The following is a 27,777-nucleotide window of genomic DNA, read 5'->3' on the forward strand; positions in this document are numbered from 1 at the left end:
TGTATTTCCCTACCAATGCCATGACAACTTCTTAACATACCTGACATACCTGACATATCACTTTGCTTCTAGCCTGTGTCTATTTAACAGATATTAGCATGTTCATATCTGCCCAGACTATGACATTGGGTGATTGGATTCTGACCATGCTTTTTACTGAGATTTTTCCCAATATTGGGAAAACAATACAAAAGGTAAACAAGAAAAATACTTCAGTTTCAAAGCTCATTAATTATGATATTTGAAAGAGTGACATGAATTGTGTATTATCTTTATGTCCTCTTCTACAGTTAAAGCAAGCAAGCAAGTAAACAAACAAACAAAACATTTCCAAATAATAGAGAAGGGAGACACTTCTTGTGGAAAATAATAATAATAATAAGCAATTAACAAGTAAGCTAAAAATACAAACACTTTTCCATATGATCTTTAAATATGAAAGATATACATCAAGAAAAAGGCACCAGTAAGTGTATTTTACCACCTTTTTTTTTTTGTTTGTTTGTTTGTTTGTTTGTTTGTGAGAGGAGTTCATCTCCTTTGGGGATATTTTTCTAGAGGAAAGTTACTTTTCAACAAAACCACCCAGGATATTTTCCCCTTTATACAATTTTAGGAGGTCATGAGAAATATAGATGCTTAAATATTTGATATTAACTTACTAAAAAATTAATATTGATATTTATACACACTGAAAATTATTTTAATTAGGCAAAGCTCCTGCTGAAATCAATGTGAAGCCTGAATAAACATTGTGGGACATAGTAAATAGCCCTCATTGGCAGAGGTTTACTATTTTTAAAATTTATGGATAATGGAGACATTTAAAAAAAACAAAAAACAAAAACAAGAAAATACAGACAAAGTATAATTATAGTAGTAATAGTAATAAAAAAACCCCTTACTCTTCTCCAAGGCACATCCTGTTGCTGTATCTCAGGACAGAGATCTAAAATAAGAAAAAATATTGTTTGATATTAGTGGCAGTTAGAGGAATTGTCAAATACTAGGTTTTAATGCATACAGAGGTTTCTATTTGTTGTTAGGAATAGTCAGAATTAATACTCAAACACTGCAGTATCTATAAAAAACAGAAAGGAAAAAATAGTGAAAAAAATGTGGAAATTCACCTTTGTAAGTCTTTATTTCCTAATTGTATCTGAAAATGATGTAACTAAATTTTATTTTTATTTTTTATTTTTAATATTTTAATTATAATTTGCATTAATTTAATGTTTATGTGGTCATATGTGAAAGTTTAAAATTATTCACAATTCAGTGTACTATTGGTCTCCCTTTCTTCGTAATTCTTTAAACATTATGTAGGTATGCATTCATTTACAGATTTTAATGACATTTATGGACCAACTCAAATAAAAAGTTTATAATGTAAAGCATTAAAATGCAATGTTTGCATAAGACATTCTATGGAATATTATGTTGCCTCTTTATTTTATTTTATTTTATTTTATTTTATTTTATTTTATTTTATTTTATTTTATTTTATTTTATTTTATTTTATTTTATTTTATTTTATTTTGTTTTGTTTTGTTTTGTTTTGTTTTGTTTTGTTTTGTTTTGTTTTGTTTTATGTTATTTATTTTATTTTATTTATCTTAGTTTTAAGTTGAACTCAAGTAATAAGAATTAGATGGTAGTCTATCAACATCAACATCAGTGTTCCTACATCTGAGTTCTTGATGGTATTGCAATAACACGTATTTTTTTGTGTATAATTTTAACATTCCGTTTCAGGACCGCAATAGTTCAAAAGGATGAAATTTTAACCAGACTTGAGAATGGGCACTTTATTCACAAGTGGTTTGGCCACATATTGTATTTATATTATGATCTCTAATTTACACATCTTAAGATCTTCATGAATTCAGGAGGTGTAAATGTTCAAAAGCTTGGGAACTTCCTGAGACTCCTTCCTGTTGGTACAGGTGTTTAAGCACAACTAATGTGAAACCTATCTATATGCAATATTCACATAAATATTCCAAATGCTTCTACTCAGAAAATCTTAAGTTTGAAATTATGGGTCTGCAAGGCATAAAATTAATTAGAAATATTATCTGGAAGCTGAAATCTACCATACCAGTAACATAAAGATTTCATTTTAACTGTGCAGTAGTTAGAAATGGTTAATCTTAAATGTCCAAACAGGGGAAAATTGATTGATTCCAGGAAGGATTTATTTATTTATGTATTTATGTATGTATTTATTTATTTATGTATTTATTTATTTGGGGGGGGGGGGGGGAGGGGAAGTAGAGGAAGACATTTAAGCAATTTGGCCGTGTAAATAATGAATATTTGGTACTGATCTGGGATCAATATTTTTCAAAGGTATTATTGGGAATACTGGCAAGTGTTCAGAAAGCAAATAAAAGTTGAATAAGAGTAAAAATTTCAGTCAAGAGTTCCATCAGAAATAACATATGGCCAATTCATGATATGGATGACGACACTGCTTATTACTGGTCTATATGTGGGCCTGTTGACATAAACAGTTATTGAAAATTTTAGTCCCTTTGCCACAAAAAAAAAAAAAAAGGCAAACAAATGAAAAATAGGAACATACACACAACCATCCAAACAAAAATCAACCAAAGAAAAACAAAACAAACAAACAAATAAATGCCACAAGACTGTTGCCAGCCTGGCTGTCTGGTTGTTTTTTTAATAATAATACTCCATCAGGGCTGGAGGGAGACTTATTGTGAACGGCAACAGTCTACCCCATGACTCCTCCAACTGTGTTGCAGAAGAGTGCAGGTGTCACAGTAGGGCAGTGGGATGTGAAGGCTCAGACCAGTCAAAACATCTCAGCAGCAGGGAGGTCAGTCCTATTAGGAGCTTTACCTTTGGTAGGATTTTAAATATACACCAAGCATGAAGTCTTGAATCATTCACCTCCTGGGGATGGCCTCTCACTCAGGTGTTGTCTGTTTGGCAGCCGAGTGTCATTTCCTCATGGAACAGTTACTTATTTCTGTTACTTCTTTCTGCCACTCTTCCTACTCCATTGTTCAAAACACCAAATTTTTTTATTATGTTCATTTATCATTTATGATCAGAGATATTGGAAAATGGTCCTTTCAAATAAGTTAGTAATTGGCTTTCGATAATAGTCCTACCTCCACTGTCTTTCTGTCCATTTTCCTAGACTTGTAACCAAATAATGGATTACTCAAGGGGTTAAAGTTTACAAGAATTACAGAAATAAATCATTTCAGGAACTAATCAGTTATTCCAGTTAGTGTCAGGAACTGAAACAAAACAGAACAAACAAACAAACAAAAATAAACAGAAGTCAAAGCTATGATTTGAAGTTCTGTTGATCATTTAAGAAAAACAATTCTTTATTGATAACAACTGAGAGACCTACTTTATATTTGGTGCATTTTATCTCATACTTCAAAATTAAAAATGTGATGCCATGCCTAGATAAATGTTAAGGACATCAGCAGATATTCTCAGATTTATTATGGAGACATCTTAATCAAGAGCATCTGATCCTTCTTTAGGGACTTGCACTAATGGGATACTTATGATTCAGCTATTGCAGTTCTGATGATGAGTGTACGAATGTTGACACCATGGATGTAAAGCCATTGACTAAACATTAACTTCATTTATGGAATGGTATTTCTTAATAAAGTTGCAGCTGGAGGCCTTTAAACTAGATTTGACTGTTGCATATTTACTTGTGCCAACTGTGCAGTAACAGTCAGTATTATGAAATATTCACTGTCTGAGGCAAATGGTAATGACATGGAAAGAATCTCTATCAAAATTAAACCACTCTTGAAAATAGACTCAATTACTGTCAAAAGGCTTAAAGTGTTTAGCCTTTAACATATGAATATTTGCCTGATACTGATTTATTAGGAATTACAAGCTAAGAAAATATGGTATTTTAGTTTTTTGATTGCCTTCGAGGATCTTATTCACAAAGGCCAGTTAACTAGGGAATACCTGGTTCATTGCAAAAAGCTTGTCAATTACAGGCAAATGCACAAAAAGGAAAAACAACAAGATTCAAAGTAGGGTCAGTAAACTGAAGTAAAATTATTTTGTGTACCAAAATCATTCTACTAGCAGGGAATGAGACAAAAAAAAAATGGTAAAAAGAGATAAAATACACAGCTTATACACACAGGTTATAAACACCTACATAATGAGAATAAATAGAAAAGTGTTAAAAGAAAATCAGTAAATATAAAAGCATTTTCCAAAGCATGGGTGCATATATACATTATTAATTCACACTAGGAAAAAAAAAAAAAAAGAGGAATAAGAAAAAGGATAAGGAAAAGAAAAATAAAAAGAAAAGAAAAAAAGAAAAAAAAAAAAAAAAGAGAGAAAGAGAGAGAGAGAAAGATGCATGCAAAATGCTCTCTTGAACTGCCATCCTGAAATCCTCACTGTATCATGGTTAATCTCGAATCTGTGTAAGTGACTTTTCTTGTGTAACCCAATACACAGGCAATCAGAATTTGATTACTTAAATACTGTCAAGCTGGGCTTTGAATCAGATTGACGAATGAGTCTCTTGTAGTCACAACATATCTCCAAAATTCTATTCATACTAAATAATTATTTTCAATTACTAGATCTCTGGTAATATATATTAAAAAAATAAAAATAAAAATAAATAAAAAAAAAAAAAAAAAAAAAGAGTTGCATTATCTTTCTCTCCTAAGTACTTATTTATTTTTTAATATAAATATTTAAAATTCAGTCTTTTTTTTTTTTTTTTTTTTATCTTCAGTTTTCTATCAGAAGTTCAGCACAAAATAAACGTTATAAAGTTTTATTATAGGTTTATAAAATACTGTGTGTTTTCCATTTTTACTCCTATAAAAAGATCAAAACATTGAGAAGGCTTGTCAGTATCATATCTTACCTAAAAGAATAAGAAAAAGCCTAAGACTCACTTAGCCACAAGTGAATATTCTCCAGGAGAAAATAAACAAAGTAACATAAGCTGCATTCAGTATCCTGCATTCAGTTTCATGTTTTCTAATAGTCTTGAAATTAGTAAGAGCTATAACTCTTTTAACTCGAAGGAATGTTTTACTTCTTTGTCTTCTGCCTCAGAAATACTCAACAGTTGTTCATTGTCTAATTCTAATGTTTCACATTTTTGTCAGGTCCATAAGAATGTTACTAGTGTTTTCATTCACTACCTTTGTTAGTATAATTTTTCAGAAATGTAATACTGTTTTGCTATTTCAGCCTCATGTAAGCCTCAAAGTTAAGTGGTCCAGAGGAGAAACAGCCCACTGAGGCATGAGGACTGGACACAAATCACTGAGGTTTACTCGTGGTACAGATTATGAAGACTTTCTTAACTATAAAAAGGAATACAATTTAAGCAACAGCACTTAGTTTAAATCCAGAACAGTTACTTAAAAACAAAATGTACCATTTTGCTCTTATATATAACATGTAATAATTCATTACTGTTATACTTATAATGACCTAATGAATATGGTAGTTCTTCACCATATACACATCATTATATTAAAAACATATCTTAACATTAGTCAAAATCATGACTGTGTTACCACCAAAGAAAGTAATTATATTAATGTGCACTGGCAGTGGTGTCAGAATTATGCTTAGATGATTCATATTAGTTCATAAAAGAGCATCAGAATCGGTGACTGAAGTAGGGGGTGAGAATCTGTGTAACTGGCCTGTATTAGTTTTGGCAGCTGGATTGGACCTGTGAGTGATAAAACGGTAATTGTACCATAGTATCAGCCTGAAACACTGATATTAGCATGTTACACCACAGTACCATTACATGGATGGAACATATGTCTTTTATTCCTGTTTAATTTTAACCAGATAAATGTCTGTGCAAGACTTATAAAACAGAAAACTAATACAGGCACATTTGTATAGGTATCGTATCTATGCATTTGTTGTTTGGGGTTTGTTTGTTTGCTTTTCTTCTGCAGTAGCTTTATTTTGTTTATCCTTTACATGAACCTGTAGTCTTAAGAGCTCTAGTCTTCCCATCAAAGGCACACACAACACACCCAGAGAGAATTGTACATCCACTAAACAAATCCAAACCGTGTGATTGTGTGATTTGTCCTGTGTCCTTCACCATGGTAAACTTATTGATGACTCATGTTACAGTGACTCAGACACCTTCCCAAGATCACCTCAGGCACACCTGTTTTCAAGATTTGATTTCATATCACCACCTGTCTCAGAGAAGAACCACACAACATCCTAAGTTTCAGTATAGGAATACTGTTAAGATACCCCAGGTGCTGAGCCTCTGTTTCTGCCTCGTATTTCTGCCTCGTGTCTGCCTCTGTTTCAGTTTTTATGGAAACTGGCCTCAGTGAATACCGGACCCTACCTAACATCTAGAAATTATTTAGAAATACCACAAGTATGTCATATGTTTCCATCAGGCACACCATTGTGTTCTCTCAGAAAAAAAGCCTTTACTTTCATCCTCCTCTCATCTGTCCCTTTTTCCAGACAGTCTTAAGTGTTTAGGTTTTCTGTCTCTCTGCAGCCTATCAGCTTTATTGAAACAGCTATCAAATCAGCTGTCAAAAATCTTCATAATTGTAAACACTTTTTTTTTTTGTAAAAGTGTTTTTTTTTTTTTTTTTGTGTGTGTGTGTATAATGTAGCTTATTTAAATCTACTGTTCCATCAATAACCCCAAATAACTTGATATTAACTAGTTCATACACTTTATTTGTAACACTCTTCACAATGTACAGCACATTAAAAAGCTTTCCCCCGTGCACTTTTATGTTTCTAGTTTTAGTGTAATTTCCTTCTAAGCAGCATGTCTCAGCTGTCGAAAAGAAATGGAATTTTCTGCCCCATCTCTTGACTACAAATGCTATTCTTCCTTCAGAATCGTAGATGGATGGTGATGACTTTCAAAGGATGCTTTTTCTGAACCTGAATTTGTCTGGAAAAGCATTAATATTTATGGGTTAGAAAGTTCAGACTGTTTGGCACAGCATATATGAAGGACAGGGTGGGACCCTTTGTAGAAGAAATAAATATTTTTTCATGTTACTGAATTATGAAAGAAAATCTGTTAATAAACAGATTTTTTTTTACTTGAAAAAGAATGTAGTAAAGAACAGACCAAAACAAAATGCTTGCTTTAGCAAACTTGTAAGTGGCAGTATGGATATCAATGAGGGTAAAAATGATATATATGAAAACACCCAATACCACCATGTAGCAGCATGATGCTGCAAGGAGTAGAATGCTTTCCTACTGCTTTTCAAGTTACAACCTCAGTCAGTAAAACCGCTTTTTAAGAGTTGTTTTATTTCTGACTTAGAACATTGGCTTTGAGTTCGAAGGGCGCATTTCTTCAGGGCTTTTGCAGAACACAAGATACAAAAGAACAACTCTGCTGAAGGAAGAAAATCGTTGATACTTCCTGATTAGTTCACTATATTTCCTAATCCTATAATGTCTTCCAAAAAGGACTTCTTTTTGGGAAAAAAGGGGGTTAAATGTTTTGCACATTAACAAAATCTGATGATTTACACATTAATGTAGTGCAATACCAGTCTCATTTTTCCCCTCTTCCAGCACTAATAGTAGAGGAAAGAGCATGTATGTCAACCCCAGTATTTTGGACATTTTCCAGTTTGGGTAATTGCATTCTGTCTACCAACACTTCTCCTGCAATTATGATTAGATACAGTGTTCTTTTTCACTGTCCTGAGCTCTCGTGCAGTATTGCTGTTCACTGTTTAACAGCTGCCACATTTCACTTGGGCGATGCTTGCATTTCAGTATTTAATGAGATGATCCTTACAACAGGGCCTTCAATTAGCTGCATTGTGACTTTTAAGCTGCAATCTGTAACAGGAAAAATTAGATGATGTGTGAAGGTAGGATTGCTCAGAAAAAGTTCAGATAGAGTTAAGAATAAAAAGTCAAGCATCCTGTATAAGAATACAGAGAAGTCCTGAAAATCATGATTGGTTTCTAACAAAATAACCCGTAGACCTGAATGATACCTGAATGATAATCACTTCACCATTCTTTTTCTTGTTCCTATAATTTATTTATTTATTTAGTATTCTATGCAAAATAAAACATTTTGTGTAGGGAAGGCTGAGAGTACCCTCAGTCCACAGCCATCAACATCTTCTGCTTTTGCCCAGGTACTGAAAGAGCCTCTATAATAAACAAACAAACAAACAAACAAATAATAAATAAAATAAAATAAAATAAAATAAAATAAAAAATAAAATAAATTAAATTAAAATAAAATAAAAAATAAATAAAATAAAATAAAATAAAATAAAATAAAATAAAATAAAATAAAATAAAATAAAATAAAATAAAATAAAATAAAATAAAATAAAATAAAATAAAATAAAATAAAGAAGAAAAGGACAACATTATCATATGAGTGAATATTTGAATATTGTCTATACATTGGTAGGTGGAGTGGGAGGGAAGTGTGTCATGTTGGTATGAAAGAATGACCAGGTGAAAGACCTCAAGAATTTTCAAGAGAGTTCAGAGTTCAGGGCTGAAGAAGATACTGGTCTGTATGAGCTGGGAAGATATATAAAAGATATATAAATATTTCTCTATATAAAAAAACCTTTATCCTTATCATTACTTACAGTCCAGCTACTTGTATTTTCTTAGTAGAGTGGGGTTTTGTTTTCTTGTTTGATTTTGATTTTTTTTGCTTAGCTCTCCAAACTGATATATGGGGAAACTAAGGCAAGAACTCAGAGACTCAGATTTCAGTATTCAACTTTCATATTCTACCACTGAAAACTCATACAATGTAGACATATTAAAATGCCAAGTGGTAAAAGATTGAGCAAGACTCCAGTTCTTGCAATAAAAATCAAACACTAATGATCAATATTCATTCCAAGATCTTTGTGCTTGGACAACCATGGAAAGAATATTTCTAGAATACTGTTGTTTCTCAAGCACTCAGTATACACTCTAAAAGTATCTGCAGAGGAACAAGCCATAAAAGTAACCATGAGTTATTTAAGATGTCAGCAAATAGAGATACATGCTATCTATATCTATGATATAGGATCCTAGAATCGTTAAAGTTGGAAAAAACCTTCAAAAGATCTGGTCCAGCTGTCACCCTACTACCAATGTCATGATGTAGCAAATTGTTATAATACAGAAAATCCTAACAAGATGGATTTTGAGGTACCTATGCAAGTTTTGTAGCAATATAAGGAAAGAACAGGTATGATTATTTTTCAAATAGAAGCGTGACTATCTATATTCACACCTCTTTTTAATTTTAATTAGCTACATATCAAGGTGCCACTCTTTCTACTTTGTTTATTTTTCTTCTTAGCTCTAGAGAAAGGAATTATGGGATACTAATGATAGAAACTATATAAACCTGCAGATATTTTGTGGAGTAGCTGAATATACATAATTTCTGAGTTTATCCTTTGCACCATGACTACCTTGGATCTTCAGGATCACCATGTAATCACAAAAGCTGTACTTGTCATACAATGCTAACTACTATCTCTGAATTAAAATATCTTTATAGATGAATTAAATTTTGTTTTTTTTTTTTTCTTTTCTTACCAAGAAAAATACAAAAGTGTATGTGATACAGCAAAATGCATACAAAACAAACAAACAAACAAACAAACAAACACCAGTCTCTTCTGTATCCTATGTGAAATGGGTATTCTTGCATACAAATTTTATTTCATAATATGTTCCATAAGGTTGAAATCTTCTATTTTTTTTTTACTAATCTCTTTACCTTTAAACATGCTTTGTTAGACCCCTGAATCATGACAAATGATTCTTTACATATTAGGGTACTCAGTTCACACAGATGAATTAACAAATTAAAATGTAATATGAAATGATGACACTGCAAATATTAGGGACAGTCCTTTTGATGTGGTAAATAATCCAGAACTAGAGAAAGATTTGCCCTTTAATTAAAACATTATCACACTGGCAATGCTGAATGAAATGCCGTTTTGAGGAATTCAGTGAAGTAATATTAAAACTACAAAAGCTATCACATTTTTTGTCCTGAAGCAGCCATATTTCATTACACAGGACTAAGGTTAGAAAGCAATCAAGTGTGTTTTGCCATTCCTGTCTCAGGCTATGGTAATTATTAATCTGAGGGTTTCTCTCTTTCTCATTCTCTCTTTCTCTTTCCTTCTCTCAGTTTTTTAACTGTGCTTACCCAAGAGGAAAATGAACCACAGTACTTATCAGCACAATGCATACATCGGTGATACCAAAGGCAACTGACCATGACTGGAACCATAGGTTAGCTGCAAATCCATTAGTGGTAATAATAATAACAACAACAATAATAATAACAATAAAACCTGCAAATCTAGGCTAGAGCTGAGTGATAACTGCAGGAAAGCCCCAAAAATGACAATATAATTTGCATGAATATTGGATCAGAAAGACTGTCAAAAGGCCAACTAATAGAGGTGAAGAGTTATCCAAAAAGGGTCTGAAAAAAAAGAATCGAAAATGTAAAGAATTCATTTACATTCAGTTTGAAAACAAAACAAAACAAACAAACAAACAAAAAAACACTTCTTTTTTAATAATAATAAAAATGATTTTGACATGAAAGATTATTAAAATACAAGGAGAAGAAGAAGAAGAAGAAGAAGAAGAACGAGAACAAGAACAAGAACAAGAACAAGTAAAACTTTAATTTTAAAATAATGTATATTTAAAAAAAATGATTTGTTACAAATTAAATGTTTTTTAAAAAATTTGACAGACTCCCTCATTTGGTAAAAAATAAAAAAAAGTGAGTGGTAATGAAATTTGAAAATATTCACCTAGCTGGCAATTGTGTTTCCAGTTGGTCTTTATATCTAGAATTAATAAATATTATTAATTAAATTACATACTTTAATTAGTAATGTATACATAAATAAAGACTTACTTTTTTTAAAAAATATTTTTATTTATTTAAATAAATTCATGTTTGTGGGTTTTATTAAGTCTTCATTTTATCAGAAGAAAATGTTTTCAAATCATTATATCCTAACAACAATACAAGCAGTTTTACTAGGAATGAAAACTTAAGCTTTCTTGTGACTTCATTGCAGGATCTATGGTAAATTCCTGAAAGATGATAAACCATTGTTCATATAAAAGCTACTGTCTAAAATACAAAATAACATTTTCAAATTGTAGTAATGGTGTAAATGTTGGCTTTATAAAGTAAATTAACAAGTTAATTTAGAGTTGATATAATAAAATATAGTTATTATGTTCCTTAAAAAATAAAATAATAACAACAAAAAAAAAGAGATAAAACTAGAAAAATAATATCATAGATAGATAGAAACAGTGTATAGTAAAAAAAATGTTAATATGATACTAGGTAAAGATTTGACAAACCATTTTTCTACAGTGTACTATCTTCTTTGTGTATGAAGGAATGAGAGAATTGGATTTCTATGACTGTTTAGAAAAATAGGAATCAGGAATATCAACCTTTGGTAGTCAAAGTGTTGTATGCACAACATTTCAATTCAAATATTAGCTTAGTTGTTGTTTTCTGTTCCTCTATTTATGTGTGGGGATATCTTTACACTTCCCACATATTTTCAAATATTTATTTTAAAGTTTAAATGGTTGTTGCTCAGCCTTTGCTTTTATAAAACTTGCTGTTATTGTGTTTTTATTGTGTTATTATTACCTAGTTCTAAAACATTCAACTCTGAAGGCTGATCTGCATCAGCCTGACTTTTTCTGAGAAAGTTACTCCTCATATGAATCTTTCCATTCCTCTGCATTTACAGTAGTCTTCACACAAAATTGTTTTCAGGATGGATTGCACACTGTACAGAATATACCCTTTTGGATGCACTTGTTGAGCTATTGCACAAGCCTGTACTTTTTCTTCACACTTGTGTACTTTTATGCATGCTTGTGTATGTGCCAGTGTATCTCTCTACAATCTACCTACATGTATCTGTGCCTGTGAATCCATTTCTGTGTCTGAATGGCACTTTTTTTGCCCATGCTTCTGTGGATAATTACAATCTTCTGCTGGGCTTGCTACTTCATTTGTAGAACATGATTTAGCACCTAAGGACTTTGCAGTGGATAACAATAACCCAAAGCTACCATAAGGAAGCTGCAACAGACAGTGCTAACAATGTATTTCCTAACTCTGAATGCCCTATCTATATGGGACATATAGAAGCTACTTTCATAGCTTCTGTTCTGTTGTGTCCAGGAGTAAAAAACAAAAGCAGAATGCATTTGTTTTTGTCCTGGAAGTGGAAGTCCTTTCTGTTCTATTTTCCATTGGATCTGTGCTGTATTTAACTGTAAGGAGTACATGCCCAGCCCTTCAGAAAATGTCTCTACTGCCAGATCTAATGACTGGATATTTCGTTACCATACCACCTTAACAAAAGAACAACACACTTCAGCTGAATTTATCAGTCCTACCCAATCTCCTTTTAACTCAAAGGCATATGATCCGTATGTTAAATATGATTCTCCTGCAACATTGCATGACAAATTGAGATTTTCAGACTCATCAGTTAGTACAACATCTCCATTTGAGGACAATTCTCAAGGACCAGATCACAGTTCATCTGTAACCAGTACTGATCAGGCCCTCTTGTATGATTACAGATCCATCATGTTCCTTTTAGAAGAGTCCGTACAGGCACAGCTTCTTCTGAAGAGGTTTCAGAAATTCCTATAAGAACTCTGCTGCAAAGAGAACTGAACAGCAAACTCTCACTAACTAATTCTGATTCAAAAATCAGTGATTCTTTGGACAAATGTATTATTATGGTGTATGTTAAGCCATTATTTGAATGGACATGAGAACCAATGGAGCAGTCTTTGGACACTGAGGAGTCAGTCAGGGAGGAGAAAAGGGAAGATGTGAAGAAACAGCAGCCAATCCATTTTCACAGTTGTAGTGACAGCAAACCAAGCAGGAATGGCTTGTTACAGTCCCTCATGGGAAAATATAGATAGTTATACAAATCACTTTTTTCCCGCAGCTCTGAAGAGAGATGATAAGAAGAACAAATGTAAAGTAAAAGATACATGTCCACAGAATCTGGACACCTCTTCAGGAAGGGACATAATGGGCTCCCCTTCTAATGAAATGTTGTCCAGGAGTCTACAATCTTATTTATAACAAAGTCGTATTGGTAATGTCCATCAGACCGTGACAGAGCAGTAAGGTTGGTAAAGGCCAACTTTTGAGGACACAATCAAGAAACAGAGATAGTAGCAAACATAGGAGCAAAGGAAACAAGAGAAAGTCAAGAACTCATGACTCTGGCATGTCTCAAAGAAAGCCAGAAAAGCTTCCTCAGTCATGACAGTACTATCTGCAGAGATGTAAGCAGATCATAACCATGTAGCAAGGTCCACAGCAAAACAAGAACAAGAAGAAGATACAATGATCATTATTATATGAGAAACAATTGTCAAGTAGATATCTGGAATGTTCTGCTTTTTATAGTCAAAACATGGTCAAAGATGTCTATGAATACTCATGAGGAGGAGGACTCGTGGTTACTATTCAAGGCAAGCCATTAGTCCAGAATAAAGTATACAATCTGAAATGCTAGATCTGCATAGGTGCAGGTGACTCCATGAAAGTCTCTATTGCTGTTATGAAAGGTGCAGATCAAATAGGTGACCAAACAATAAGTCACAGAGTGACTGATACAAGAGAAAGCAAAAAGCCTGGTGGAAAAAGGAATTACAGAATCACAGAATCACAGAATTTCTAGGTTGGAAGAGACCTCAAGATCATTGAGTCCAACCTCTAACCTAACACTAACAGTCCCCACTAAACCATATCCCTAAGCTCTATATCTAAACGTCTTTTGAAGACTTCCAGGGATGGTGACTCCACCACCTCCCTGGGCAGCCCGTTCCAGTGCCTAACAACCCTTTCAGTAAAGAAATTCTTCCTAACATCTAACCTAAAACTCCCCTGGCATAACTTTAGCCCATTCCCCCTCATCCTGTCACCAGGCACATGGGAGAACAGGCCAACCCCCACCTCGCTACAGCCTCCTTTAATGTACTTATACAGAGCAATAAGGTCACCCCTGAGCCTCCTCTTCTCTAGGCTGAACAAGCCCAGCTCCTTCAGCCGCTCCTCATAGGACTTGCTCTCCAGGCCCCTCACCAGCTTCGTCACCCTTCTTTGGACCCGCTCAAGCACCTCGATGTCCTTCTTGTAGCGAGGGGCACAAAACTGAACACAGTACTCGAGGTGCGGCCTCACCAGAGCCGAGTACAGGGGGAAGATCACCTCCCTAGCCCTGCTGGTCACAGTGTTTTTCTGATACAAGCCAGGATGCCGTTGGCCTTCTTGGCCACCTGGGCACACTGCTGGCTCATATTCAGCCGACTATCAACCATCACTCCCAGGTCCTTCTCCACCAGGCAGCTCTCCAACCATTCCTCTCCCAGCCTGTAGTTCTGCTTGGGGTTATTGCGCCCCAGGTGCAGGACCCGGCACTTGGCCTTGTTGAACTTCATACAGTTGACCTCAGCCCATCGGTGCAGCCTATCCAGATCCTCCTGCAGAGCCTTCCTACCCTCGAGCAGATCGACACACACACCTAGCTTGGTGTCATCTGCAAACTTACTGAGGGTGCAAAGCTCCCAGTTTGGAGAAGGCAACCAAGGCAACCACAGTTCTAGAGAAAGGAGAGACTTAAAGAAAACAACCAAAATTCAGTAACTGCTACAAAAATGAAGATAGCCTTTCAGACAATTAGTAAGAAAAAGAATAAGAGGGAAAAAAAAAAATAGGCTAGGAACCTAAGTGTAGAGACATTCTACGAATGAAAAATGATGGACATAATGAGGCATCGCAAAACAAAAAAAACATAAGGAGAAACACCAGAAACATAACATAAGTAAATCAGTACTCCAGTTCTGATTACAATTGATGTTCATAGTGACAAGGAGCTAGAAAGTAATGAATGTAACAGTAGCATTACTTGGCCAGGGAAAACACAGATAAACAAAAAGGAAAATGAGTCTCCATCATCAGAAGAGACTTTTCTGAGAAAGCCTGAATTTGAAGATGTTTAGAGTCAGCAAGGAGTAGCAGCAAAAACTGATAGTTCTACTGCCATCAGAGCAGATTTACACAGTGACATTAGAAATGCTGAAGCTGACCTTTAAGAAAACAGCAACACAAGTTTTAACTGATAGCAGTAGTAAGACTCCTTACACAGAAACTGTAACTATCCGTTTTCAAGGAACACAAGCAGCACCCTCCAGTCAACTGTCTACATTCTATCTTATCTCAGTGTAAAACTTTTTATTTGTTTGTTTTCTCCTGAAAATCAACAGTTTCTACTGACAAGGATATAATAATCTATCATAGGTGGTTCTGTTTGCTGTAGAAATGAAGTCCTGAGAGAAGGCAGTTGACTGGAGGATGCTGTTTCTGTTTTTAAAACACAACTTTTAAATATTCTGTGGGTATATTTTACATACTTAGAGAAAACAAGATAGCTTTATGAAATTAAAACTTCCAAACACTCTTCTATCTTATCTCAGTGTAAAACAGTCTTTTTGTTGTTGTTGCTGATATCATTTCATTTGGGATAGTTACAGACCTCAGTTCAACTAGTGCAAGTCCAAAATCAATGTGTAGTTTCCATTTTCAGATAGCACTCTGCTTTCTTAACTGCTGGAAATACCCAAATAGCATTTGTACACCACCACATGTGAACATAATTCTTCTTCTTACACACCAGTGCTTGGGAGTTCAGATTTAAAATTCAATGGATTTAATAATAGATGCTATCTTATCTTTCTGTATAATTAAATATATAATATTTCTACATAAATATTATTATAAATAAATATAATTATTTCTAAATAAACACTGCCTATAAACAAGTCTTCTTTATTTCCCTTGTAGGTTGGTTGTGGTCTGTAGACGTTCATAAATATGTGGATTCACACAGCTAAGTAAGCTTGTGAATTTAATTTCATTTATTTTCATTTAATTTCATTTTAATCTCATAAAAAAAAAGAATCTTTCTATAGAATCTCAAGGTGGGATTACGTTATGTTATGTTATGTTATGTTATGTTATGTTATGTTATGTTATGTTATGTTATGTTATGTTATGTTATGTTGTGTTGTGTTATGTTATATTAATCATATCATATCATATATCATATCATATCATATCATATCATATCATATCATATCATATCATATCATATCATATCATATCATATTTTAAATTAATCTCTCAGTGATGGAAATGATAGTACCACAAATGTACAAACCTGGGCAGAGCTAAGAAAGTGTTGTTTACTGTACTACTTATTAAACTGTAGTAAAGCAGAAACAGGACATATCCAGAAAAGTTTTTTTTCTTACTATTATTCAAAGAGACTGTATATTCTTTGGCATTCAGCTGTTAGGAGACAAGCCATATCTTGTCAGACACCAGCAGCACATCTAGCTAAATACTCTGATGCCAACAATTGGCAATTAGAGACAAAGATTAGAATATAAAAACCTGAGAATTAAGTATTTTCCTAATATAACTTTTTAGCTTCCCATCTGTAATATTTAAATTCATGCCAAGGCTCTACATGCAGTATAGATGACAGAAAATGTCCCATAGTGTTAAATGAAAAATTAACATAATGATAAAAAATTAACAAATGAAAAATTAACATAAAATAGAAAGATAGACAAGTGTAGAGATTGTATGCAGTGAATGAGTTTGGGGCTGAAAAGTATAGATTAGTTTTTCTAACAGAACCACAAATAAATTTACTATTTACAGTGTTTATTAACTCATGTTTCTTCTAGGAGCAAAACATGGAGAATACATGTAATTCATAACATCACAATCTAGAACCTTAGCACATAAAAATTATACCTAAAATATAGAAGGCTTGTTGTATTTGATTTAGCTATGTAATTGTACCCACACTAGGCTCAGAAAGGAGAGGAGAGGAGAGGAGAGGAGAGGAGAGGAGAGGAGAGGAGAGGAGAGGAGAGGAGAGGAGAGGAGAGGAGAGGAGAGGAGAGGAGAGGAGAGGAGAGGAGAGGAGAGGAGAGGAGAGGAGAGGAGAGGAGAGGAGAGGAGAGGAGAGGAGAGGAGAGGAGAGGAGAGGAGAGGAGAGGAGAGGAGAGGAGAGGAGAGGAGAGGAGAGGAGAGGAGAGGAGAGGAGAGGAGAGGAGAGAAAGAGCATTTAATATGTGGTGTAAAATGTCTACTGAAAATAGCCATTCATTTTTTCTTTTTTTTCTTCAGCATCCTCTTGCTTCCTATCTACCCCAAACTCCCTGGTGGACTTGGGAATTACTGAGATGTCAAAAAGGTATTTTCTATTAAAAAAACAAGTGTTTCGAACAGAGCACATTTGACACACATTTATTTCCACTGTCCCCCTTTTAAAATAAAGGATATCTATTTTACAAGATAAGTTTAACACAGCCAATCAAAAAGGTTCAGAAATTCTTTCTGGAGTATTGCGATATTACAATACCAAGACTGCCACAAGTACAAGGAGTTTTGCTTCGTGATATTTCTTTTCTTATTGTTCTGTGACTGTCATGATGGTTTCTATACAGTTCTCAGCTTTTTTTTTTTTTTTTTTTTGTAACCTTTGTAATGCATATGGTCTAATTTTTTTGGCCAACCTTTGCCAGTAGAACAAGAATAGGTATACTTTATGAAAACTAAAATGTAGGAAGCATTACAATTCTATGATAGCTCATTCTTATGACAAAGAGATCATTGAGAAGAAAGGCAAAAAATTAATTACAGAGGCAGTCTCACTATTGTAATAGAAATGGAACAAAAAATTGCAGTGCATTTTATGTATTTACATAACTGAAGAATGGCTTAAAATTAACTCCTTCATATCCATGCATTCACCTGAATACAAACAAACAAACAAACTAAACAGAACTGAAAAACACAAATCTGATTAACAACCATGGATAATGAATATACTCTAATATTCTGAAAATATTCTGCTTATTTTTGAGTCTTTCCTCAGTGTTTTCACAATCTCTGCCTGTGCACGTATATGTGTGTCTATAAACACATATTCTTTCCCAGAATGGGAAAAGTTTCACGATTAGTTCCTAATCTCCGAATACATAACTATACCGTCAGGGAGTACCATGATAATGAAGGGAGAAATGCTTGTTTGGAAACTAGAACAAAGAAGGGGATTCACTGAAATGTTTCTCTTCAAATTCATTTATCTTAATTTTACTTCTTCTCATTGGAAAGAATGCATCAAAAAGTAATTATTTTCAGGAAAATCAGAAAGCACAAAAATAAAGGCATTTAGAAAACTCTTCTGTCCACTTACGGGCTCATTATTCTTTTCCTGCTTGTGAGTTAGAATTGCCAAACTCCAGCAAGAGCCTAGGCATAAAGATAAAGGGCTGAGGCCTCATGGTAGGTTAACCTGTTTAGATACCCTATGTAGGCTGACTTTTAGCCACAGAAAAATAACTATAGCAGCCTTCACAGCTAAACAGGAGATCTAGAAAGCCTTCTTGATTGCAAATACAGTGACGTGCAGCAGTTCCAGTGCTGTGACTGATTCATGACAAACCCAAGGAAACTCAGACCATGGCAAATTTTAAAAAGATACTAATAAGCATGTAAACTCATTCAATACTAGGTAGAGGCAACATTCAGCCAGCAGAAACCTTCAGCTGAGAAGCGTCATTTGTATGCATCCTTCTGGAAGACCGTTGCAGAAATCTGGAGTTGGGGAAAGGATTTTTGGGGTACTTTTCTTATTCAGAGGCAAGATAAACAAGACAGACTTCCTATTTTGATTCAGATAACAGTTCTTATGACATCAGTACATGCCTTATCATTACTCAGATATGTATTCATTTATACTGGGCGGAGCTGTTGACTCCCTCGAGAGTAGAGAGGTCTTGTAGAGAGATCTTGACAAATTAGAAGATGAGCAATCCCCAGCAACATGAAGTTTAACAAGAGCAACTAACAGATTCTACACCTGGCAGCCCTCGATACACGTACAGACTGGGTGACAAAAGGCTGGAGAGCAACCCTGCAGTAAGGAGTCAGGGGGTACTGGTTGACAGCAAGTTGAATACGAGTCAACAGTGTGCCCTGGAAGCCTAAAGAGTTAATTTTATCTTGAGGTGCATCAAGCACGGAATTGCTAGCCAGTTGAGGGAAGTGATTATCCTGCTCTACTGTGCACTAGAGTGTCCTCACCTTGAGCACTGTATGCAGTTTTGGACAACAGTGTTTAAGAAGGGCATAAAACTAGTAAAGAATGTTCAAAGAAAGGGTATGGAAATGGTTAAGGGTCTAGAGGACCCTTATGAGAAGCATCTGAAGTTTCTTGGTTTCTTCAACCCAGAGAAGAGGAGATTGAGGGGAGACCCCATGGCAGCCTACAGCTTTCTCATTAGGGGAACAGAGGGGCAGGTGTTGAGCTCTGCTCTCTGGTGATGGTGAAAGAACCTGAGGGAACAGCATGGAGCTGCAACAGGGGAGGTTCAGGCTGGATGTTAGGAAAAGATTCTTCACCAGTAGGGTGGTCGGGCACTAGAACAGGCTCCCCAAGGCAGTGGTAAGGTCACCAATCCTTCTGGAATGAAGTAAGTGTTTTGACAGTGCTCTCAGACATATGGTTTGATTTTTGTGTGGTCCTGTGTGTCAGGAGATGGACTCAATAAGCCTTGTATATCCCCTCCAATTCTAGATATTCTATGATTCTAAGAGATTATTTTAGACACATGATTAAATGATACACTGTTTTTCTGGTCCTATCCACATCTTTATAAAAATCAAAGAAAAAATGTATTCTTTAGTTCCAATGATCCAACTGCTTCATTAGATTTATGACTGTGCAATTAGGAAGTGTTATGAAACTTTACTTGTTAGCTGAAAATCTAACAACAACAAGTCCTTGAAATTTCTTTCCACTGTGTAAATTCTTTCCATCATAGTATTGTTACGTAGAGCTGAAGTTGATATCTGATTTGAAATTAATCATTTTTATGGATAAATGTGGTTGTCAAGTTATTATTGTGGTCCTTGCACTCTTCAGTAGAACTGTCTTACGGTGAGTGAATTAGAAAAGTAAGACATCTAATATAACAGAGCATTCTATTATAAGCACCAGAAGAAAATGGGAGACATGCTCATTTGGGAAATAGAAAAGGATGAGATACTTAATGACTATTTTGCCTCAGTCTTCACCAGCAAGAGCTCTAGCCACATGGCCCAGGCCCCACAAGGCAAAGGCAGGGACTGGGAGAATGATGAACCATGCCCACTGTAGGAGACAATGAGGTTTGAGACCACCTAAGGAACTTGAAGGTGTACAGGTCCATGGGACCTGATAAGATACATTCTCAGGCCCTGAAGGAACTGTGAGCTCCTTCTAACACATCCAGTCATTAGACATGGATTAGACTGGAACTGTCTAATAGACAGTCTATTATAGACAGTTCCAGTCTAATATATCCATGTCCTTTTTTGCTAGCGGCTCCAGAGATGAACACATTACTCCTAGTGGGGTCTCACAAGAGCAGAGTAAAGGGGGAGAATCACCTTCCTCAACCTGCTGGCCACACGTCTTTTGACGGAACACAGGATATGGTTGCTTTTCTGGACTGCAAGCACAAATTGCCAGCTTGTGCCAAGTTTCTCATCAATCAACACATCCAAGTCCTTCTAATAATATACTCAGTCTTTCAAAATATTTTGATATCATGATATACAGACCTTGTACCTAATGACTACAGGTGAAAATTCCCTTCCTCTGACAAATAAGGTTTCCTTAGAATGGCAAAAGAATATTTTTTCATACGCTTGCTTGAAACAGGTAATATTTGCCAAACAGACAAATATAAATAGAATTTTAATCTTTAAAATGTAATTTTAGTAGACATTCCATACTACATTATATTGTCAGAGCTAATGGATTCACAAATGCCATTCTTACTGTGACTCAAAAGGAGGAAGCGTGAGATACTGCATTTGCTTTCTAGTTCAAATCAATGTAGAGCTAAGCCCTGTATAACTATGTTTACATAAACACCTATCTGATTGTTAAACTTAAGACAGAAAGCAAATCTAATACTTTTCTCCCCAAAATATCAATATTTATTAATTTGTTTGAAGAAATAAAAATGTGATTTTCTATACTGCTATGTGTGTCCTGATGCCTTGTCTGTGATCCTAAGGTAGACAGCACAGCAGATTTTCAAGGATCTGTAGAATTAATACACTATCTTAATTTGGCCATGGGAAATAATATGCTAAAAACCAACATCATCAGGTTAAGCTTTCTCAGGCGAAACCTGTGCATGGTGGCCATAACGCTCTAAATTAAATTCCCACAACAAAAATAAAATTCATTGTGATTACCTTGGATGATGATAATATGCTCATAGTATTTAGTCCACTTAGGCATACTGTGGTGTCCTGATCATAAAAGTAAACCACTTTTCAAAATTCATATTAAAACAAGAGAAGGTGGTTTCTAGTGTTTTATACATACACACCCTTTCAGCACATTAAAAAAAAAAAAAAAAAAGTATCAAAACAATTTTAAAAATCGAAAGCTTTGGAATATCTGTTGCAGCATATTTATTGAGGCTGAGAACTCTCACTAGCACATTAGTAATGTGAAGAGCTAGATGAATGCTGTGCTAATAAGATTCATATAATCTTCAGATTTTTGACAGGGAGGATATTTAACATATTTTGCATTAACATGATACAGTTTCAGTAAGGACTGCACAACAGCCTCTGGATCTGCTATTAAGGCAGCTTTCTTTTTTTTTTTTTTCGTCCTTGCAGCTTTTTTTTTTTTTTTTTTCCACTCTTTGGACCACAAATAAAGAACTTACAGTTCTGTCACAAGAAATCATGACGAATACCTCTTTCATGGGAGAGGTACCCCATCCTCAGCAATGCTGCAGAAACTAGGGCCCAGTAAGTACAATTATGAATCAGGAACTCAGAAGGCTGCTTAAAGGTTGACTTAGACAAAAATGTGTATGCTTTAAGACTCTTTTCTTGAATGCCCTTGGGTTTAAAATGAGGAGACTCCAAGTAACATATTATTCTCACAGTACTGGGAATGGTATGATAATTCTTGGGAGTAGGGAGGCATCTGTTGCTGACATTTCAAAAATTGTTTCATGACTGGTGGTGTCATGAAGAATCTAAGTGGGCAATAGAAATTGCCAGCTCATATATATTTGAAAGTGAAGGGTTGATGCTAGTTCCTGAAAAATGTGTGTTGCAGAACTAGGACTTAGGAGCAATGAGGAGACACAACAAATAGCAAATAGATTAACAACTTAGAACTGAATAGTCTGCAAAAGTTTTAACTTTGCTATGCCACGAAAATAAGTACAGTGAGGCACTAAGGACTGAAGAACATGGGTAATATAAGAAGCTTATAAGAATAAATAATAAATACTGCATTTTGGTAGATGAACACAAACTAGGTTTGTTAACAGATAACTAAATTATTCAGTATGGGTTTTCATCTTTCTTCTTAGCTATAGAAGTACAAAGGAAGGACAACAAAGTGTTTGAAAGGCTGTTATCTATTATCATTCCCCTTTTCCCAGAATGTCTGCTGCCAAAAGATACAGTGCTAGAAAATAAGTCCTGTACTGTTTGCTGTTGTGCTTGTGTGTAAGTACAGGGAAGGAAAGAATATATTTCTCAACACTGTTTCCTTTTAGACTTCACTGACTTTGGTGAAGAGAACATCAAGAAAGTGCACAGAAGTGCACAAATAGAGAACTGAGCATTTAAAGTTGAATTCCCAAGAGATTAAGCCCTAAAGATCTCCAAAGCTGTCAGAAGTGAACGGGATGTAGGATAGTTATGGCTGGGGACCTGTACTTCCAGAACCTATGTCTTCAGGGAGAGTAGCCAGCTAAGGTGCCACAAGTTTTCACTTGTAGTTTGTAGGGTTCAAGAGGGAATTGATTTTATGAAGTGACAAAAAGCTAATGCAAACCTAACACTCATCTGCTTTTAAGAATTTAATTTGGATGACTAAAGGATTGAGTAGTTTATGCAACACTAATGCTAGAGGATTATATTCCTCTTCACTTTCAGTAGAATTTATTTCTGATCAGTTCTAATCCTATGTGACCAAAAGGGCAGCTTTCATGCTTGTATGTTACTTGTTTTAATCTGATTTTAGTGGTTTTTTTTTCAGTTCTTTTTGTTTGCTGGGTGTTTTACTGATACCTAAATATTTCATGATATGCTGAGCTTAGCATTTTAAGTGTAGAACAAAGAAATATTGTCAGACATAATCTAATAATTGTCAGAAAGATTTAAAATTGTCATTGATACATCTAAGAGTTAGAATTTAAGACAATATCTGTAAAGCCTTGGCAAAATGCACTTTTAGCAACTTTTGCTCTTGTACATACATAATCATTTGTTTGCTTGCTTGCTCTTTTTTTTTTTTTTTTAAGGGAACTGTGAAATTACTGGTTTTTTGCAAATGGATATAGTCTTATATTAGTATATTACTATATACGTACTTTTAGATGTCAATGAAAATAAATGATTGCAAAAAAGTATATTAATTTTAGCACTTTTGTGAAATACAAATGCTAATCTGCAAGCTCCCATAAATGCATAGAAACGTACTTAAGTACTTAATACTAATGCCAGCATGAATGTAGGTTGTTTTTATTTTTATTTATTTATTTTTTTCTTTTTCTTTTTCTTTTTCTTTTTCTTTTTCTTTTTCTTTTTCTTTTTCTTTTTCCTTTTCTTTTTCTTTTTCTTTTTCTTTTTCTTTTTCTTTTTCTTTTTCTTTTTCTTTTTCTTTTTCTTTTTCTTTTTCTTTTTCTTTTTCTATTATTTTTTAATTTATTTATTTTTATGTTATTTTTGTAGCTTTGTGTTAAATCAGTTGGGCAAAAACTGATTTAAAAGCAAAAGATTTCACTGCAAATCTGGGACTGAAACTAGGTTTTAAACATAACAGTTTTACTTAAAATAGACTAAAAATAGCCAGTGACTATCAGTAATGGACTGTAGAGGAAAGAAAACAGTGAACTTGGTTTTGAACACCAACTTGTCTTTTTTTTTTTTTTTTTTTTTTTTCTATTTGGTATAATTATGTGGGCTGCAGAGGCTCTCTAGTTCCAACTGCAGACCAACAACATTGTCTGTGTTAAAATTCTCTGCTCTTTGCAACATTTTCCTTTACAGTAAATATTTGCAGTTCATATTAATATGTCTTGTATCAAAATTGCACATTTGGTATTGATCCTGATTTTTCATTCTGCACGTTCAGAATTGAAAAAGAATGGCCAATGTTTTTTATATGTGTACTTTTACAAAAGAAATTAGATAAAACCTATTGAAAACATTTAAGATCAGGCAGTGAGCTGTCCTCCATCTGAATTTTGGTGATACACTTCAGATCTTTTAAGGAGTGTTTTTTGTTTGTTTGTTTGTTTTTGTTTTGTTTTTAAGAATCTTTTGGAATGATGCACAATTGAAGCCACTGAAGAAACCATTGAACTATATTTGCTTTGTCTAATCTTTAGTCTATAACAAAGACAGATACAAAAGGAATATGGCACAAGAAAGATGTTGACCTGTTAGAGCAGGTCCAGAGGAGGTCTATGAAGTTGATTGATTAGAGGACTGGAGCACCTCTCCTGTGAAGAAAGGTTGAGAGAGCTGGTGTCAGCCTGAAGGAGAGAAGGCTCTGGGGTGACCTCATTGTGGCCTTTCAATACTTAAGGGGACTTAGAAAAAGGAAGTGAATTTTGGTTGGACAGACAATGACAGGACAAGGGGGAATAATTTTAAACTGAAAGAGGGGGGATTTTGATTAGATGCTAGGAGGAAATTTGTCACTCTTAGGGTAGTGAGGCTCTGGAAGACATTGCCCAGAAAAGCTGTGGATGCTCCATCCCTTTAAGTGTTTATGGCCAGATTGTATGGGGCTTTTGAGCAAGCTGGTCTAGTGGAAGGTGTCCCTGCCCATAGCAGTGGGGTTGAAACTACGTGATCTTTAAGGAAATATATGATCTTCGTGGTTCTATGTTCCTATGGATACAGAAGTGGAGCAGATGGAGGGGGTTTGTGAATTTACAACTTATTTGAGATATATATTCAAACCCAACCAACCAACCACCACCTCCAAAAACACAAACACAAACACACACACACAAACAAAACAAAACAAAACAAAACAAAACAAAAACAAAACAAAACAAAACAAAACAAAACAAAAACAAAAACAAAAACATACAAACAAAAAACCACAACCCTAACTACTAAAAGCTGAACCTGTTGCTGCGTTGCTGTTCTTACACCTCGGAAATCAACATAGGTGTTACAGTTCATTCCCCCAAGCACCACCACCACCACCACCACTACTTTATTTTAAAAGAATTGCCACACTGCCACCTTATGGCAAATCTATATTTTAAAAGTAGAAACAGACCGAGCTTGTGTCTTGCGGCTTATGCATTCCATGTGTTTTCCAGTGTGTAAGTGAAGAATTTAACTTTAACCCTTCCCCTCCCTTTTACCCCAAGAAACACATTAGCCTTCAATTTAATAACTGAAATATTGTTACCTGTTTGACTTTGTCACTCAAATTGTAAAAAACAGAGTACAAGGCAGTACACACAGGATAATTAACATTGGGTGAGCATTCAACAGCTAATCTAATTTTAACAACGATGTGAAGCTATGAAAGTCTTTAATCAACATCTTCTTTCCTGATGTTGTGTAAGTCACTGAAGTTTATGAGATTTTTAAAAAAAAAAAAAAAAAAAAAAGGCCAAATCTATTAAAAATAGATTTATATATATATATATGCTTTTTTTTTTTTTTTTTTTTTTTTTTTTTTTTTTTTTTTTTCTTCCTGGTGCATCTGTGTAGCAGAGAGAAATGAAATTGTGGCATGCACTTAACACCTGCATGTGTGAAACAGAAAAATATTGTAGTGAAGTTAAATACAAACATAAAGGTCATCCAACGTGCTCTGTAGTAATATGTAGTTTTCTCAACTGTGTGCAAAGTGTCTTGACATAAGATTATCACTACTTAAACAATTAGATCTGAAGCTGTGGTGGTTTTGATGTTCTGGGTAGCTGAGCTCCACCATAATCACTCTCTCACTCCCCTTCCTCTAAGGGAAAGAGGGAGCAAATATGATGAAAAGGGCTCAAGGGTTAAGGACAAGGAGATCACTGCATAATTACTGTCATGGGCAAATAGACTCAGCATAGGGAGATTAATTAAATATTTTACCTGTTACTAACAAAGTACAACACCGAGAAACAATAATAACAAAACGCACTAAAAACACCTTCCCTCCATCCACTCTCTTCTACCTCCTGCCCACGGGCAGCTCAGGGGAATGGGAACTGGGCAGCAGCATTTAGTCCCTAATGCTTTGTCTCCATTGCTCCCTCATGGTCACTCTCTTCCCCTGCTCCACGTGGGGTCTGTTCCACAGGATGCCATCCTTCCAAAAACGATCCTGTATGGGCTTCCTACAAGCAGAAGCTCTTCAACAACTGATCCAATCCATCAGGAGCAAACTGCTCCCACATGGGACCTCCAGGGGCAGCAGTTCACTCCAGATTCCATGTTCCTGTGTAGGCTCATCTTCATGGGCTGCAGCTTTGGTCTGGGGCCTGCTTCTGCAGGGGCTGTCCATGGGCTGCAGGCCATGGGCTTCAGGCCACATCCACCTGCTCCTGTGTGTGCTTCTCCACAAGCTGCAGTCCACACTGCCCATGGAGATCCATCTGCTCCACCATGGCACACCACGGCCTGCAGTGGGTCAACCTGCTCCACCGTCGGCTTCTCCACCAGCCACAAGTTAACTTGAGTTCTGGTGCCTGGAGTACTTCCTCCCCCTCCTGCACTGACCTTGGTGTCTGCAAGGCTTTTTTTCACCCCTCAGTCTCCCAGGTGCTGCTAATGCACAACAGTTTTTTTCCCTTTCTTAAATCAGCTCTCACAGAGACCCAGCCACCAGCCTTCACTGAGTCAGTTCTGGACTGCTGCGGGTCCCTTTGGAGCAAGCTGAAATTGGCTCTTATCTAACCTGGGGCAGCTTCTGGAGTTTTCTCACAGAAGCCACCCCTGCAGCCCTCCGCTGCCAAAACATTGCCATGTAAACCCAATACAAAAGCACATGCCTGTCAAAGTCAAACTATTATACATAGTTTAACATGTCAGACCATGGTTTAACATATTTTACCAAAGACAAACCATTATACATGCTTTAACAATTTACTTTTATAATATACACGAAAATTCATATCAGGTTATCCCTCAGTAAAAAAAATCATCAGCCTAGTTATCCAATATTTTTGTTCTTTAAATCTGAGTAAATTCTGCCAGACAAGTTCCGTGGGGAAAAAAAGGTCCTTTCTGGAAGAGCAAGAACTGAACAATGGCAGCAGCAGGGACTGAACAAGGTGATTATTTTTAAAACAAATACGTAAATAATAATAATAATTAAAAACCAAACCAAACCAAAACAAAACAAAAAAAACATTGCAGCAAATAGTATTTGACAGTTTTGATTTAAAAATGTACTTAATCATTGCTTATTCATTTAACTTATTGTGTAGCTGTTATTATTATAATTTGGAAAAAAAAAATGTTGATAACAGGCTTTGAAAATATAATTCAAGAACATTGAAATGCCCTTCATGTGCTACAGT

The 27,777-nt window shown here is 35.0% G+C and overlaps 1 long non-coding RNA gene across 3 annotated transcripts in view; it reads right to left on the reverse strand.

The window, feature by feature from the left end:
* LOC137848357 (uncharacterized) overlaps positions 1-27,777 on the reverse strand; it is a 527,539-nt gene that overhangs the window by 152,024 nt on the left and 347,738 nt on the right. For all 3 annotated transcript variants that reach the window (XR_011091309.1, XR_011091311.1, XR_011091310.1), the window contains exon 5: positions 906-949. This is a non-coding gene — a long non-coding RNA (uncharacterized lncRNA). The remainder of the gene's footprint in view (positions 1-905; positions 950-27,777) is intronic.

The sequence above is a fragment of the Anas acuta genome, chromosome Z (assembly GCF_963932015.1).
Source record: "Anas acuta chromosome Z, bAnaAcu1.1, whole genome shotgun sequence".
Lineage (NCBI taxonomy): Eukaryota > Metazoa > Chordata > Aves > Anseriformes > Anatidae > Anas > Anas acuta.